Source organism: Myxocyprinus asiaticus, chromosome 18 (assembly GCF_019703515.2).
Source record: "Myxocyprinus asiaticus isolate MX2 ecotype Aquarium Trade chromosome 18, UBuf_Myxa_2, whole genome shotgun sequence".
NCBI classification, from domain to species: domain Eukaryota; kingdom Metazoa; phylum Chordata; class Actinopteri; order Cypriniformes; family Catostomidae; genus Myxocyprinus; species Myxocyprinus asiaticus.
This window is the reverse complement of record NC_059361.1, coordinates 24,485,228-24,502,794: the sequence shown is the minus strand read 5'-3', so window position 1 is coordinate 24,502,794 and position 17,567 is coordinate 24,485,228. Positions and strand designations below refer to the sequence as shown.

Sequence of the window (17,567 nt, the reverse complement as noted above, 5' to 3'; positions counted from 1 at the left end):
GGAGTCATATGGATTAATTTTATGCTTAATTTATGTGCTTTTTCAAAATGTTGTTACCCATTCACTTACATTGTATGGACCTACAGAGCTGAAATATTCTTCTAAATATCTTTGTTTGTTTTCTGCAGATGAAAGAAAGTCATACACATCTGGGATGGCATGAGGGTGAGTAAATTATGAGAGAATTTTCATTTTTGGGTGAATTTTGTCTCCCTTTTGTAAATACATTTGTACATAATTGAATATCCAAGGGATTTTGTGTTTCTGTGTATGTGTAAATAAAGAACTCCTGGTATCTGTATGTCTCTGTACTTTGGTGAAAAAATAGACAAACATTCTAGTCAAAACACCAGTGTAGTTTGTAGAATATAGCAATCGCTACAGAACAGGAAAATATATGTTTTATTGTGGTTCATAAATGCACTCACAACAGTCTGTGTCTTTTGCAGCTGATTCCATCTGTATATGCTCAAGAAATGTCCCAGACTACAGAAGAGCATTTAGCAATCACTTATGAAATGCATCTACCCCACATTCTTGAGCTTTAGACATGAATGAGACCACACATCACAAGGTAAAATATCAGTTTAACTTGCCCAGCTCTTGCTTTTCTAGACAACTTGTTTCAATTACCTTATAGAAGCATCATTTTCAAAGTTGTAGCTATAAATGTGTTGATTAGGGTCATCTTTAGAGCTTCTCTCTGGGGATATATTAAAAGCTTGTAATATGTAAAGTACACTATAGCAACTATAATATTATAAATTATAGTACACTATAATTTACTTTGGTTCTTTGGAGTTCTGCTCAGTAAAATGTGAGATAAACTAGATGTGACGGGTGTAAATTTAACATCAATTTTCCCATTTCCATCCCCTTATACATCACTCTTTGTGTGCTTTTTTTTTGTCCTTAGTAAAGTCGAAGTGTGAAGTGTGCCAATGCATATTTACTGGGTTTATTTCATCAATTTTTTTTTTTAACATATTCTCTACTCTCTGTATTAGGTCAAGTCTTTCTGTTGATCCATCATCCAGTGTCATCAAAAGCCATTTTCTAGTTTACATTTAATCAATTATCAGTTTTAATTTTTTGAAATGCATTTTCTTCTTATAGTTTTCTGGACCAGACCATGTTTCAACCATACCCATCTGAGATTGTGTTCCAGAACTACACACCATTTAAGACATACAAGATCCCCTTAGAGCTGCGAAACAGTGGCAAAGTGACTTTAATGCTTCAGAACTGTTTATAACCACACACTGAATGCATCAAAAAAATTTTTTTGCTAAAAACTGAGACTGCAGTTTGCTATCATGCTGTAACACATATTCTTCACTTAAGTATTATCCTACTCTGTGGTTAGTGGTGGATCAAAGCATTAACGAGAACAGCACTGTTCTCTAGATCAGCATTGGGCACTGGCCTCGAATACAGCTTTCAGACACTCATGCCACCTCTGTATCGCATGAGACTGGCCTCTTGCCTAGCCACTCTTCGTTCCAGTGAAATACAACATAAAACTGCAAACAAATACACCACCTTTACTGATGTACATCTACTGACAAACCAATGCCATTTTAATTGCTTTATTTAATAGCCACAACATCTCATATTCAGATAAGAGGCTAAGGTCCTCAAAGGCTGAAATCCTAGAATCGGCCCCTTACTACATTTATGCATATTTGTCTTTTTGTTTTGTTAAGAACTCCCAATGCAGCATTAAAATCTCAAGGGGAGAAAGAAATGAAATATTTGATAATAGATTTATTAAGTGGTAACACATGGCACAATTAATAGAAAAAGTGGTAGGTTTTTGTTGTGATTTTCCATAGGGGCAATGACTGCCCCTTTCAGATCGATCATTTTCCAATGCCCAGGATTTATGAAAACCTTTATCAAGACAATTAGAGGTTATTTGTTTATTTTTGTGTGCAATGAACATGGACTTGACTTGAACATCTTGTTGCTGAACACTGCAGGTTTCTCGACTGGTAAAGGTGATTGAATTTTAAAGTGGTCAGCCCACTATGTTAGTAAGAAAGTGGCTCCAGGCATGGCATCAACATTCAGCATTCTATTCAGTCCACAAGAGAACAAGGTAAAGTTTATACTTTTTTGTCCTTTCTTTAATTTGCAGTAACTGCCAATGTCATGTAATGTCATGAACTCAGCAATCAATAAATGTAATCACATAGTGATGTTTAGAATAATCAGAGATCCCCGTAATTGTCTATAGGTCTTCACTCAATATCCAACCAGTTGACAACCACTAATTTATAGGGCAATTTTGTGTTCCAGTCTGGAAATTTACCACTATGTTTACATTACATTTGGAGGAGGGGATACACTTATTTGTGTGTTCAATATACAATATCTCCACTGACTTTTAAATATTTGTGCCTGAATTTGCATTTTAGGATTACTTGCACAGACTCATCTGTGCAACTGAACGTGAGAAGTTTGAGGTACCCATTCAAGCTATTGGGCCTCTTGCCATATTGGACTTCCCGGATAGTCTGAATTTCCCAATCTGTCCAGTCAAGTGCGTGTCCCAGAAATCTCTGCTTGTGTGGAACTTCTGAAAATGTGAGGCCAAAATCCAACTTCGCACATGCAAGTAAGAGAGGAGTGTCAATGCAAATTTTGTGGAAAACAAAAATAAACAAGCATCATGGTTTTAGATGTTTCCATTTTTTGATCTACAGTGTGGGCATAAATTGCAGATTTATCTTGGTATTTGCATCTGTTGCATTTAGAATGTTAATGTTGTTTAATATTTCTCACAGCCCATTTTCCATAGAGCCCTCTATAGGGACTCTTGATGTTGGTCAAAGCATACAAGTTACTGTTGAGTTCTTACCTAAAACCACAGGGAATCACAGCCAGGATTTGCTGCTGCACTATCACTCAGGTACTTACTCTAATTACATCACCATCAGATTTCCACACATCACTATGAAAACCTGCTCCTACCACATGGTCTGCATCTACCACACAAACATTGACTGAAACACTATTATATACAGTGCATCCGGAAAGTATTCACAGCGCTTCACTTTTTCCACATTTTGTTATGTTACAGCCTTATTCCAAAATGGATTAAATTCATTATTTTCCTCAAAATTCTACAAACAATACCCCATAATGACAACGTGAAAGAAGTTTGTTTGAAATCTTTGCAAATTTATTAAAAATAAAAAACAAAAAAAAAAATCACATGTACATAAGTATTCACAGCCTTTGCCATGACACTCAAAATTGAGCTCAGGTGCATTCTGTTTCCACTGATCATCCTTGAGATGTTTCTACAACTTGATTGGAGTCCATCTGTGGTAAATTCAGTTGATTGGACATGATTTGGAAAGGCAAACACCTGTCTATATAAGGTCCCACAGTTAACAGCCCATGTCAGAGCACAAACCAAGCCATGAAGTCCAAGGAATTGTCTGTAGACCTCCGAGACAGGATTGTATCGAGGCACAGATCTGGGGAAGGGTACAGAAAAATTTCTGCAGCATTGAAGGTCCCAATGAGCACAGTTGTCTTTAAATGGAAGAAGTTTGGAACCACCAGGACTCTTCCTAGAGCTGACCGCCTGGCCAAACTGAGCGATTGGGGGAGAAGGCCTTAATCAGGGAGGTGACCAAGAACCCGATGGTCACTCTGACAGAGCTCCAGCATTTCTCTGTGGAGAGAGGAGATCCTTCCAGAAGAACAACCATCTCTGCAGCACTCCACCAATCAGGCCTGTATGGTAGAGTGGCCAGACGGAAGCCACTCCTTAGTAAAAGGCACATGACAGCCCACCTGGAGTTTGCCAAAAGGCACCTGAAGGACTCTCAGACCATGAGAAACAAAGATTGAACTCTTTGGCCTGAATGGCAAGCGTCATGTCTGGAGGAAACCAGGCAACGCTCATCACCTGAACAATACCATCCCTACAGTGAAGCATGGTGGTGGCAGCATCATGCTGTGGGGATGTTTTTCAGCGGCAGGAACTGGGAGACTAGTCAGGATCGAGGGAAAGATGAATGCAGCAATGTACAGAGACATCCTTGATGAAAACCTGCTCCAGAGCGCTCTGGACCTCAGACTGGGGAGAAGGTTCATCTTCCAACAGGACAACGACCCTAAGCACACAGCCAAGATAACAAAGGAGTGGCTATGGGACAACTCTGTGAATGTCCTTGAGTGGCCCAGCCAGAGCCCAGACTTGAACCCGATTGAACATCTCTGGAGAGATCTGAAAATGGCTGTGCACTGACGCTCCCCATCCAACCTGATGGAACTTGAGAGGTCCTGCAAAGAAGAATAGGAGAAACTGTCCAAAAATAGGTGTGCCAAGCTTGTAGCATCATACTCAAAAAGACTTGAGGCTGTAATTGGTGCCAAAGGTGCTTCAACAAAGTATTGAGCAAAGGCTGTGAATACTTATGTACATGTGATTTTTTTTTTTTTTTTTTTTTTAATACGTTTGCAAATATTTCAAACAAACTTCTTTCACATTGTCATTATGGGGTATTGTTTGTAGAATTTTGAGGAAAATAATGAATTTAATCTATTTTGGAATAAGGCTGTAACATAACAAAATGTGGAAAAAGTGAAGAGCTGTGAATACTTTCCGATGCACTGTATTACTATGACAGAGGTACTGTTTTCCACAGGCACTCATCTCCGGTCACCGTTCTCAGCAAGTGTAAATTATCTTATTATGAACCTTCACCGTTAATGTCCACTTTGTTTTGTATTCCAATTATTTTGTGCTGTTCTAGTTTACTAATACAAGCGTGCTTTTTACTCTCCACTACATACACATGCTGCACAGACAGTAGTGTAGATGACTTTATAATGTAAAAGACTAGACTACATCCATTTTTTATAAACTACACGATAGAGCAATCCTGAAACATTACATAAGCCAAACTGTATTATGCTGCATGTACACCACTTTACTCTTCCTCATTAGGTTTTGTGGAATTACATATATTATTCTTTTAGCAGTTGAAAACCTTGAGGCTAGTATGGTTAAAAAGCATCAGTTATTTTTGTTCCATTTGTTTTAGAATGGTGCTCTTTCAAGAGGTAGCCCTTTAGGCGAATAGTTCTATTAATAAATCCTATTAACAGATTTTTGAGCCTGATCTGCTGCAGGTGCTTGGTAATCTTATAACTAATATATTCCCTTGCCTGTATGATGTGATGTGGTATACATGTTTTGTTTTGATTGGCAAATTTGTGTAATTAGTGAAATTCCCAAAAGTTGTCTGTGCTTTGGACTCAAACTCTATGGGGTCTATGATATTTGTCAACACAAATGATCTTTACAAATGATGTTTCACAGAATAGAATAGATTGTGTGTTGATAGGATAAGTGATAATAAAAATGATCTCATCATTTACTCACACTCATTTATAGGTGAACTATCCCTTTAAGACTGAACCACTGTTGAACCAAAATCAGCTACAGGTTAATAGGAAGCCTTCTTGGCAAAATCACAAAGATTTTTAAATAAACATCATGTGTGCATGAGTAATAGATTGTTCATGTTTATAATTTGACATACCAGTGTGTGCATGAATTATTGTGAGTCTATGTGAAAATGTGTGTATACATTGCAACATAATTCAGAATTTGGCTTAGGCATGTGTGTGTGCAGGTGCTCTCTCCGCCTGTCTTATTGAATGAACACACAGGTCTGCTGAAGGCCACTGGCATTAATATTTTACAACACGCTCAGTAATAAAAAAAAACCCTACTTTGAGCCCATCAGGGGAGTATCATTTTTAATTTAGCTCCTTTTCCTGTCTCCTCCTCATTTATGTTTTACATGAAGCTGTTTTGGAGCATGTCTTCATTGGTTTGGTTCTGGGGCCTGCAAGAAGCAGCTCTCTGGAGTCCCAGCTGACTCTCAAACAAGCACACAGTCCTGTCTTAAGTCTCTAAAGGTGCTCTGTCTATACTGTATAGGGAAAACACCAACTCCGTGCTGTCCTCTGATTTGAAAGTGAAATGCTTAACCCAGACTACGTTAAAGTGTCTGTGCTTGTAGAGCTTTATGGAATGTCACTGGATCTATCTTATACTGTACAACAAGCATGTATATGCAAGAGTCTAGAAAATATCCAGGTTGGACTGCAGTTTTATGAATCTTTGATCTTAAAGGGATAGTTCACCCAAAAATGAAAATTCTGTCATCATTTACTCAAGTACCTCATGTTGTTTCAGGCCTATATGACTTGCTTCACAAACATAAGGCAGAATTTAAGGAAGAATGATTGCCTCAGTCACCATTCACTTTCATTGTATGTAAAAAGATGCAATGATAGTGAATGGTGACTGAGACTAGCATACTGCCTAACATCTCCTTTTGTGTTTCACAGAGGAAAGAAAGTCATAGGAGGTTGGAACAACATTAGGGTGAGTAGATGATGTCAGAATTTTCATTTTTGGGTGAATTATCCCTTTAAGTTTATACTGTAGCTCTACAGTTTTATTTCAAAACAGTGGCCAAACAATTTCCTTTAAACTATAATCAGAATCAGAATCAGAATGAGCTTTATTGCTAAGTATGCATATCCTTGGTGACAGGAGCTTCCAGTACGCAACAATACAAAAACAATACAAAAACAGCAGCAAGACATAGATAATAATAAAAATAAAAAATAAAAAACAATTATACACAAACGTACAGACACACGCATACATACGTACATACACACATACACATGGGTAGTGCAAATCAAATACAATCTGTTATGTACAGTGTAAATACAAATCTGTTATGTACAGTGCAAATATATATATTTTTTTTCCATATATTTTTTTCTTCATATTTTCATATTCTTCATATTTCCCATCACAAATTGCAACGCATCACCCATGGCTTGTTTTGCTATTAACGGCGTTCACACAGAAACTAATGTGCTCAGCTGAGATCAAAAGGTTACAATCCATGTCACTCATTGACAATAAACCAGCACAGGTTTATTATGAACTACTTTAACTCTTTTGTTTTGACTGTCCATGAATGAATAATGCAATGCAAAGGCTAAATACTATTTTTAAAGCCTGTGTAGTCCCTCTGAAATCTTATTGTGTTTAATTACCAAGAGCTGGAAGTAAGAGCAGGCTCTGTATCTCTTCTAAGCATCACAGGCGAGGATGCGTTACCTAATCTGTCCTACATTTTAGAATGACTCCCAGCTGTTTTGCGTCATATCAGCTGCCTTATCCAGGCTGCAGAGTTTTCCCATTGACTCTAAAATATGCATAAGGAGTCAAAAAGCCCCAAGCAGCAGCAGCAGCAGCTGTGGGGCAGAGGGGATCCTACCACTAGAACACAAAATGTGTGACTCTTTCTTGTACAGTGAAAGCTATTTCTTCTCAAGGGACTCTTGGGATTTTTCAAAGGCTTCCCCTCTACAACAATTTAATTCATTTCTGCAGACATGGGCTATAAATAGAGAAAGCATATTTAGAAATTTAGAATAAGAAATGGTTTGTTCCATGTGAAGTATAGTACATCTCATTTCTTCATATTTCCCATCACAAATTGCAACGCATCACCCATTGCTTGTTTTGCTATTAACGGCGTTCACACAGAAACAAAATCTCATTATCTTGGCATTCAGGGACAAGAGAGAGGCAGAGTGAGCCGAGACCATCTAAGTCTGTTTCAAATGGCAACATGGTGATGAAGAGAGCTAATGAAAAAAGCATCAGTATATGTATGAAAAATAAACATATTTTTGCACATGAAAGTAAAACAAACACATCAGCTCCCTTGCACGGGTCATGGGTCACTTTTTCCATTCTGTCTATACCATTCTCTCTCCTCTCCTGTCCTGTTCAATAGTCTGTCTTCTGCTCAGACAGTGTAACGCAATGCATGAAAATCATGTCATGAAAATAAATAAGATAATTATGGTTGTAGGTTGAATGCATCACCTACACTTCACAGCACTGAAAAAAGTGTGTCTGTAAGAATATTGTATAAACTAACCATTGTTATTGTTAAAATAATTGTGTTTTTCTTTTATTTATGCATGTTTTTTTCCTTCAGTGTAGTCTACTTGTGTCAGGTTAGCTGCTTTAGTATGGTAAATTTGGCTCCTTTCATGCAGGATTGTTGATGCTTCTACAAAACTTCAAATTGGATGGTCCTGTTTCTTATTGTACTGAATTCATCATTATTTTTTGCTCTTGAGGACCAGATGTTTGGTTGTGACTGGCTTGTAGCTCATGCCAATCATATGATATTAGCGGACTGCTTTTCTCCTAAAGGAGATACTCCCTTACCTCTCCTGGTTTTTTAGAGTGCACTTAAGAGTGATCTGATGAAGACATCACACACTCGCACACTCTGCAGCACTGTGAAAGCTTCCCTCATTTCCCATTCTTCTCCCCTCCCTCTCTTCTGAACAGCTCCCTCAATCCCTCAAATCTGCTGACAGATGCAGTGTCCCATCAAAGACACAATTTCCTTTTCTCTTTTATTCCTCTTAAAGCTCCATACATAGAGACAGAGGTTAAATGTCTCCTGCTCATTTATAAAAAGTGATATCTACACAGAATTAATCAGTGGAGAGAGTAAGAGGGTGAAAGAGGGAAGATTGGCTTTGGAGGGGAGAAAAGAAAGAAACCTAAGCAGGCTGTCAGCCTTGTCTTCAAATCATCTTCAGTGTGTCTTCAGTGTTTTTATTTTCTGTCTGTCACTCTATTCTCTCTCTCTCTCTCTCTTCCTCACTTTCACTCCTTCCATAGAGCCTCTTTTTTCCTGAACAGCTTATTTTCTCTCCTTCTAAGGCTTTTGTAGCTTCAACATAAATGCTGATACTTCTGCTCAGATGTGCTAGAATTAAAATGGCTTTTTTAAATGTGCACTGTGAAACAGCAGTTATTCTGGCTGCTAGGAGAGATGCTTGCATAACTGGAGCAGCCACTACAGAGAGAAATGCTCATGGCTCATGTTTCCTTCTGCTCACACTTATTCTTTACTGTGCAACACAGTAAACACAAATTGCTTTGACCTCACAGAGAATGTTGAAATACATTCAGCTCAGTTTTAGTTGCTGTTTGTATTTACAAATTTGTATTAAGGAGCCAAGCACCGAAGGAACATCTGTTAGTGTTCTTCTTCTTCTTATTAATCTGCCTTGGAGTCTAAGGCAGTCCATAGATCAGTATTATAAAATGTTGTGACATTTGGAACCTGTTGGTCAAAATTTATTATGAATTGTATTGTAATATAAACAATTCTTCTTAGGAATTTTATACCGCTTTTCTTAAAATCATAATCATTGATGTCTGATTATATGTCCTCATATGCCATTCATGATCTTGGCCCTGTATTGCTGCTTGCAGATATAGTTGTGTTTATAACCTCCAGTGATCAAATTGTCTCAGATCTTTGAGCCAGGTGGATTTTGAATGCAACTATGCAATTATTTGTATCTTTGATAATTAGGTTACATGGTTATTGTAGGTGAAAGACAATAGGTTTCACTGTGGGGAAAAAACGCCTGTTCATATGTCTAAATATGGTCAGTCCAATCGATTTGCACCATCTGTAACTGAAAACGAAAAAAAAAAAAATGTCATCGTCTACTCAACCTCATATCGCTCAAAACTTATAATACATTTTCCTAGGGAACACAAAGGGAGTTTTTTTTTTTTTAAATCGCATGATAATCACTGATTGTTGAAGTTCAGTTGCAGTTTCCCTTTATTTATTATGCTACGTCAGAATTTGAACTCGGGTCTCCCTTACTTGCTCAAAGGGATAGCTCACCCAAAACATTCTGTCATTATTTACTCAACCTCATATTGTTCCAAACTTGTATGACTTTCTTTCTTCCGTGGAACACAAAATAAATGTTGTTTACTTTAATTGTATGGAAAAGACGTAGTGAAAGTGAATGGTGACCGAGGCTAACATCCTGCCTAACATCTCCTTTTGTGTTCCATGTAAAAGGGAAAGACATATGAGTTTGGAACAACATGAGGGTGAAAAAATGATGACAGAATTTAAATTTTTGGATGAACTGTCCCTTTAACAGAGACTTTATCTCCAGACTATCACATCTTATAATTACATACAGAACATGTACTTAAAAATAAGTTTTGTGTGTTTTTCTTTTATCAAGTCTTATCTTGCTTAGGGCAGCAAGTGAGCCAGGACTGCCATTGGTGCCCCCTCAAAAAAACATAGGTGTATGATGCCCTAGGCAGCCTTTTAAGCCACAGTGTACTTGATAAGACATCAGTGTTCAAATAACACAACAAAAAGGTGAGAGGTTATTATCTGTAACACACCTAAAATCATGCAGGTCTCGATGGGATGAGGTAATGTCTGTTTGGTAATGTCTTAACAATCTGAAAGGCCTCTAGGGACCTCTCTGTTTGTGTCCACGGCCCAAGGCCCCTGTAGAATAGAGTCATCAGAGAAAACCGTAAGCTGAGAAAAATAAAAGTATTCTCTCTAGAATGTGAGCAAACATTGCACACATGCACACACACTCAAAAACATATATACTGTATGTGTACAATATAAGTACATATATGCTATGTGTCCAATCATGGCATTGGCCTTTTAAGAGCCAATAAATGTAACAGTTGAACAGTTTATCTCTCAATGATTTCGCCGTATACATGTTTACTTGGTCTTGATGAATTGCCTCATATATTTGCACCCTACACTTTGCACTTATCTCCTCCAGCTCTCTGTTGTTGTCAGTCAATGAAATCATTTTGACCAAGATCAATGTGATTGCGTGGTATACATTTTAAAGTTAAAGCGGTTGCTGTTTTATGTTTTATTTAAATACTTGTTTCCAATTTGTGTCTGTGTTTGGGTGCGTGAGTTGTGCTCTGACATTATGGACAGGGCTGGGTCATGATAGTTCACGAAGCATGAAGCTCCTGTTTTGAATGTAGCCAAACTAGCAAAACAAATCAAAAAGCAGGTAAAACACACAGGCCTCCTGCCCTGTTAATTTGGGCTCTTGTTTTGAATGTTGCTTTTGTTTTGTTTGCTGCCTATTGGCCTAGTTGAGAACATGTGAATGTGTTTCACCAGGGAACTCTGTTGTCCTGATGGACCTTCAGGTTCACAGTCATTGCAGCACAACAGCACCACCATGGTAACAAAAAAACAAACAAAAAAAAAACTATGCACCTCTCTTTATTGACATATAGCACCACCATGGTGACTTATAAAGATCACACAGCTCCAACTGTGTAATTGCCAATAATCTATCATTCTTGCTTGGGAGTTGATGGTGACTTTTCCACTATGAACTCTTTTACCAATATATGCCTTCTCTCTACCCAGGTCACCTTTATATTTGAATAGGTTAAATTGAATAAAAATAAATCTACATAAATCGTGATATTTGCTAGTTAGCTATTTTTCACTACCTTTCAATCCCATAAAGTTTATCTCTGAAACATTTTCAATTTAACAGGGTTGGTACAAAGCATGTTGTAAAAGAGGAATATCAAAGACAAAACCTTGAGACTGACCCACCAATGTAGGTGTTGTATCAGTATCTCAGACTATGGCCCTGTCCCAAATGCCCCACTTAACTTGTGGTCTAGTGGTCTTTTCTCATGTGTGTCCTAAAAGTCCACAAGACTGTAGAGTGTCCCATTTGTTATTTTATGATTCAGGAATGTGCTCACAAGCATCCCCTTTGCAGTCCCTATGTGCCCTCAACGGCCCCTTTTTGCCCCCACTGGTGCAGGCTCAACAGCAGGCTATTTCCCAACAACCCATGTGGTAGAAATTATAGAGGAGGACCCCGACAACTGAGGGTGCTATTTGGGACAAGGCCCTTGTGTGTTGACAGTATTCTGTCTTCATATACAAGCCACCTGTATAAGTCTGTAAACCTTATGTCCAATTTATTATTTGTTTTAGGAGAAGACATCCACATCAGCCTTTCTGGAGATTCCACTGATATAAACGTAGGGTTGGACAAGAACTTTGCGATGGTGGAGAAAAACTACATCTCCTTGGCTAATTACCAGAAAGTAACAATAATGAACAGGAGGGATTCCATTGTGCATTACCAGTGGAAAAACTTTGCCACTAATGATGAAGAGGAACAGGAGAAATTAAGGTTTGATGTTTGACATCTACTTAAAGGAATATTCCATACAAGTTAAGCTCAATTGACAGCATTTGTGGCATAATGTTGATAAACACAAAATTTTAACTTGTTCCTCCATTTCTTATGAAAAAAGTAACAATCAATGGAAGTGAATGGGGCCAATCCGTAAAGGCTAAAATACTCACTGTTTCTAAAGTATAGCCACAAGATGCAAATAATATATGTAACATTCGCTTAATTATTTTTTTCTGTAATATTCCACACATGAACATGTCACAGAACTCCTTGTTCAGTCACTTGTCCTATCTAGACTGGATTACTGAAATGCTCTTTTATCCGGCCTTCCTGCATGCGCAGTAAGGCCTCTGCGAATGATCCAGTGGCATGAACCCATAATAAAGTGGTTGTAATTTCAAATATACATTTGAAAAGGTGAAATCTTGTGGTGTTTTTCTAGCTTCAAGTGGGTTAGTGGCTCACCTGAATATTAAATCAGCAGCATATGAGGCATGCAGTTGATTACCACATAAAACAATTAATTATACATTGTAAGTGCATTACTTCACACATTTGTGCTTGTTTTAAAAAAACATTTCGTTTAAAATTTATTTTCTGTGGTAATAGAGCTTAAGTAGTATATATTTTTTAACAAATTTGTTAGCATGTATTCTTGTTATAGTGTGCCTTCTGTATCTCTGTCCCTGTATCACTGTCTTTCTCTTTCCTCTTGTGTAGGCTTTTATCAGGGTTGCATCAAGAAGAGAATGATGAGATGGAGCAGTTTCTGACAGAATGCACTGATCGCTCTCTGTGAGCTTGTCTCTCACGGTTTTCCCATACCCCCCAGGTGCAACTTATGCACACTCAGCAGCAGCTATTGGTTTTAGATCAACGCATTATCATGAGGCCCCTGGTGTGTTGCTCACCAGACACCAGACACATGACAAGCTTCACCCTTTTAGATTTCAGTTTACCCCAATGCAGTATTACATAAGCAGCAATTAAATCTGAAACCTAGGATATTCTTGTACCGTATAAACATATGCCTAAACATATGGTAGAAACCAAACTTCACTTCACTCAACCAAGCATTTTAAAAGATACAGAACATTTTCTAATTAGCCAAGAGGCTTTTTTCTTTCTTTTTTTGGTGAGTGTTGAAGATGATGTTCGTGACTGAATAGTAGTATAATTAATTAATAATTATGAATGGACAGGTTTATTACAGTGCTTGCAAGGTAGGACTGGATTGATATTCCTCCAGCATTCTCGTGTTGTTTTGAAACTTTATATTTCTTAAGAAATTAGAGATTAAAGTATGAAAATCTTCCACTTTGGTACAATGTTATCCATTAAAAATCTAACCAAAATTGAGCAGCGATGGCATCATTGTATTTGCATAATGAATTCTGATTACAAGCACTTGTCTCATTTTTATTTATATCAAAGTTTATTAATGTGCATGAGTTCTACTGTTCTATCCAGCTGATTGTTATCATTTTACTCTCTAGATGATACACATTATAAGCACATTATGCTTTGTACTGAATTCTGCGTCAGTTTGCATCAAATGACTGGAATATCAGCAGCATTTTGTGTCTCTGTTAGCGTTTGCATTGTGTCTTCAGCAGTTGCAGAAGGTGTGCAACCTTGACAGTTGATTATGTCAGATCTGCTTCTATGGTTATTCAGAGAATTCCAGCTCAGCACTTTGTTTTGTTCCACCTGGCCAGTCACTTAACCTTCAAATGACACATCCAACAGTGTTTACAGTTAATTTTGCCACCTCACTGTGACTTACTGCCTCTTAAAGGCATATATAGACCCATAGCAATGATCCCATATGCCAGCAATTTCCTTCATGTTATTTAACATGTACATATCATGAGTAGGACAGTGGTACGTGCAGCTATAAGGATAGATACAAATGACAATGTATCCCATTGTGTTCTTACAGCAATATTATTTTGATTTTAGTTTAATCTGATTTCACCTCCATCCATACTACCATTACTTATGCATTTTTAGGCTCTCACAGACATTTCTCATTTGCCTGGCATACCCACACACCAAAAGGGATAGTTCACCCAAAAATGACAATTCTGTCATTATTTTCTCACAATCATGATGTTCCAAACCCATATGACTTTCTTCCTTTCTTGGAATACAGAATGCAGAATGTTAGAGACTGACAGCTTTAGTCACCATTCACTCTTATTTTTATCTTTTATGGGTCATTTGGGTTTGGAATAACATGTAGGTGAATAAATTATGACATAATTTTTATTTTTGGGCAAACTTGCCCTTAAGAAAGGGTAAGCATAGGTTGATTTCTGCTAATACAACTCTGTCAGACTAGGTTTACCCAGGCTTAGGCAGGAAAAGATAGAAAGAAAGCAAAAAAATAAATAAAAATAAAAATAATAATAATTGATTTAAAAAAAAATTTCCTGAAATTTCCTGTGCTTGGATGTGAGCATTGGTTTAGATGCAGTAGAGCTTCATCATGCTCTCTGTAACCTGAACGTGAATATTCCATGCACTGCCTGGTGACTAACATGCTGTTTAGTCACTTGTGTGATTTATCTGACATTTTTATGAATTACTATGAATGTTGTTGTTATTTATTATCCAGTTGTTAAGGTTCAGGGTTATCTTGGCACAAAGACAATCATAAAGGCACTGCACTCATATACTGGGCATCTACTTGATATAACTTCAAAGCTTTATTTGTATAATCAGTTAAATCATAAAAAAACATTTGATTATTTACTTTTTCTCACCAACAATACAGTGATTAAAGTGAATTGTAAACCTTAATAGTTAAACTTAACCAGATTAATAACCTTTTAGCTGGTATTTGTTGTCCAAAATAACACACCGGTACACTAATTGTCAGCCTAGAGTAACAAATAGTGGAACTGGGATCTCTACAGTTCTTTGGTCACAACTTTTTGGAATGATCTTGCAATTTCTGTATTAGTTTTATAAAATCTCTTAGACAACCCCTCAAAATAGTGTGAGTTGTTAAAATGGACTCAATGGGCCAAACCAGAAAATTATATTTTAATTTTGTTAGTCTGTCTTTGAAAGTCTAATTAGGTATGGAATAACAGCATGGAATGGGAACTTAACAGCTAAGTTCAAATCTAAGCTTCATTTTTTTTTTCTTCAGTTTACTTAATTAAAATGAACTACAGCAATACAATTTAAGAACATTTTGTCACAAATTGATTTCATTGCATCCTACACATTTAATTTTGTAAAATGGAAGTTTTCTCAATCCATTTGAGTTGGAACTACATGAATAATTTTTGTGATGCTAATAGTAGCATTGATGAAAATGGGCAGATGATTTCTATTCCTAGCATGCTATGCATGGGACTCGATAGGGAGAGCAAATGTTAAAATTAAGTGTTATTTTATGTGTTCTTGTGCAAGATGAATATTAAGGGGGATACTTGTTAGTGTTTAATATTTTGTTATGTGAACTGGGATCTCTACAGTTCTTTGGTCACACCTTTTTGGGAATGATCTTGCAATTTCTGTATTAGTTTTATAAAATCTCTTAGACAACCCCTCAAAATAATGTGAGTTGTTAAAAATATAAAATATATCAAAGGTCCTGTGTTGCTGGTGTTAAATTAATGTAGGGCACCTGGTATAACTACAAACATAAAGTAATTTTCAGAGCATTGTAGAAGAGCAAACAAGATACTTACATGATACAACTTACTGTGTTGAAATAATATCCTTTGTGTCGACTTGACTCTGTTTTATTGACAGGAAGGAGAAATATGGCCCAACTGAACAGCAGAAGTCAACATCGTCTTCAAACCCCAGGAAGCCAGGCTCTACCAGCAGACTGTTTATTGTGAAATCACTGGTACTTAGCAACATAAAATCAGACAATCTTACCACAGTAGAGTGTTGTGTTAAAATGAATATTGCCAGTGTTGGGGAGTAACAGAATACATGTAACGGGAACACGTATTTAAAATACAAAATATAAGTAACTGTATTCCACTACAGTTACAGTTTAAATAATTGGTAATTAGAATACATTAAAAAAGTATTTTGATTACTGAAGAGATTACTTTGCATTTTATTGTCATTTGTTTCATTTAATATTTAGTCCTTTCAGATGGAAAACATTTATACATATAAATGATGCGATCCAAAGTGCATTTGAACAGCGGTGAAACACTTTCTTGTGATGTGTTACATTCATACGAGCAGACAGAGAAGTAAGTTTGAAGTAAGCTTGGAGCAGAAGAAATAGAAATAAACCTTGTGTAAATTGTCAGCTTTATGCTAAGCTAAAATGCTATTTCTAGCCATTTTACATGCACGTTACCAGGCATGATCATATGTTTTTATCAAGAAAATTTACGTTGGATCATAATTTCTTTTTTTCTAGTAATACCTTTGATAGTAAGGCAAAAATCGTATTCTTGATTATAATTTTTGTATTGTTTTCCTGTAAAAATATCTAAAAATCCTTAAAACAAGATCAGTTTGATTTATCTTGTTTTAGAAACAACACTGCGTAAGATATTTAGGTTTTTCAGAGAATGTATTTTTAACATGTGTATTTTGTCTTACTGTACTGGCAGAGTTTTTATAGTCAAAACAAGTGAAAAAATCTACCAGTGCTGAAGAAGTAATCCAAAGTATTTAGAATACGTTACTGACCTTGAGTAATCTAACGGAATATGTTACAAATTACATTTTATAGTATGTATTCTGTATTCTGTAGTGGAATACATTTCAAAAGTAACCCTCTCAACCTTGTATATTGCTGCCCTAGCTATGTGCATGCACAGTTGTATTCTTTTCTAACAATGCATACAATGCATTATAAATTTGCATGTGGCACTTATGCCCATCTGCAGAGTTGGACATCAGGTTTGCATTTTTTTTATTCATGTTTGAGTTAGAATGGTTCCTTGGATTCGTATAGTGACTTAAAAAGTTAGACAATGTTGATATTGTTGACAGTGACACTTCACAGCCGGTTTCATTGTGCTAACCTTCACATTCGATTGCAGAGCATGTGTAATTCTTTTTTGTTTTCTCATTTGAATGCTCTGTACCTACATAGGTCATGAATATCGGTTGCCACTCTACATACATTTGGTTTTGGAATTTCTGCAACTGAGTGCAGGTTTGTTGTGTGATTGTCCCATGGTTAACCTTTAGCAAAGTCTAAAAGACAAGACCTCTTAGCATTATCTCCTCCGAAGATTATCTCCAGACTAAAGCATGATGTAGTGGTGGGAGAGGAAATATTGATGTTACAGAAGAACTCTTTAAAGGATTGATTTGCTGTAAAACCATAGCATGCAGGAACTCACATCAGATTTAATCAGCATGTTGCTGACAATCTGCCAAGTGGGCTCAACTCAGCAGCATTTTTAAATGAATTATAAAAAGCCCCTGATTATTAC

At 36.8% G+C, this 17,567-nt stretch overlaps 1 pseudogene; it reads left to right on the top strand.

Annotated features, from left to right (window-relative positions):
* LOC127455859 (hydrocephalus-inducing protein-like) overlaps positions 1 to 17,567 on the top strand; it is a 111,753-nt pseudogene that overhangs the window by 2,087 nt on the left and 92,099 nt on the right.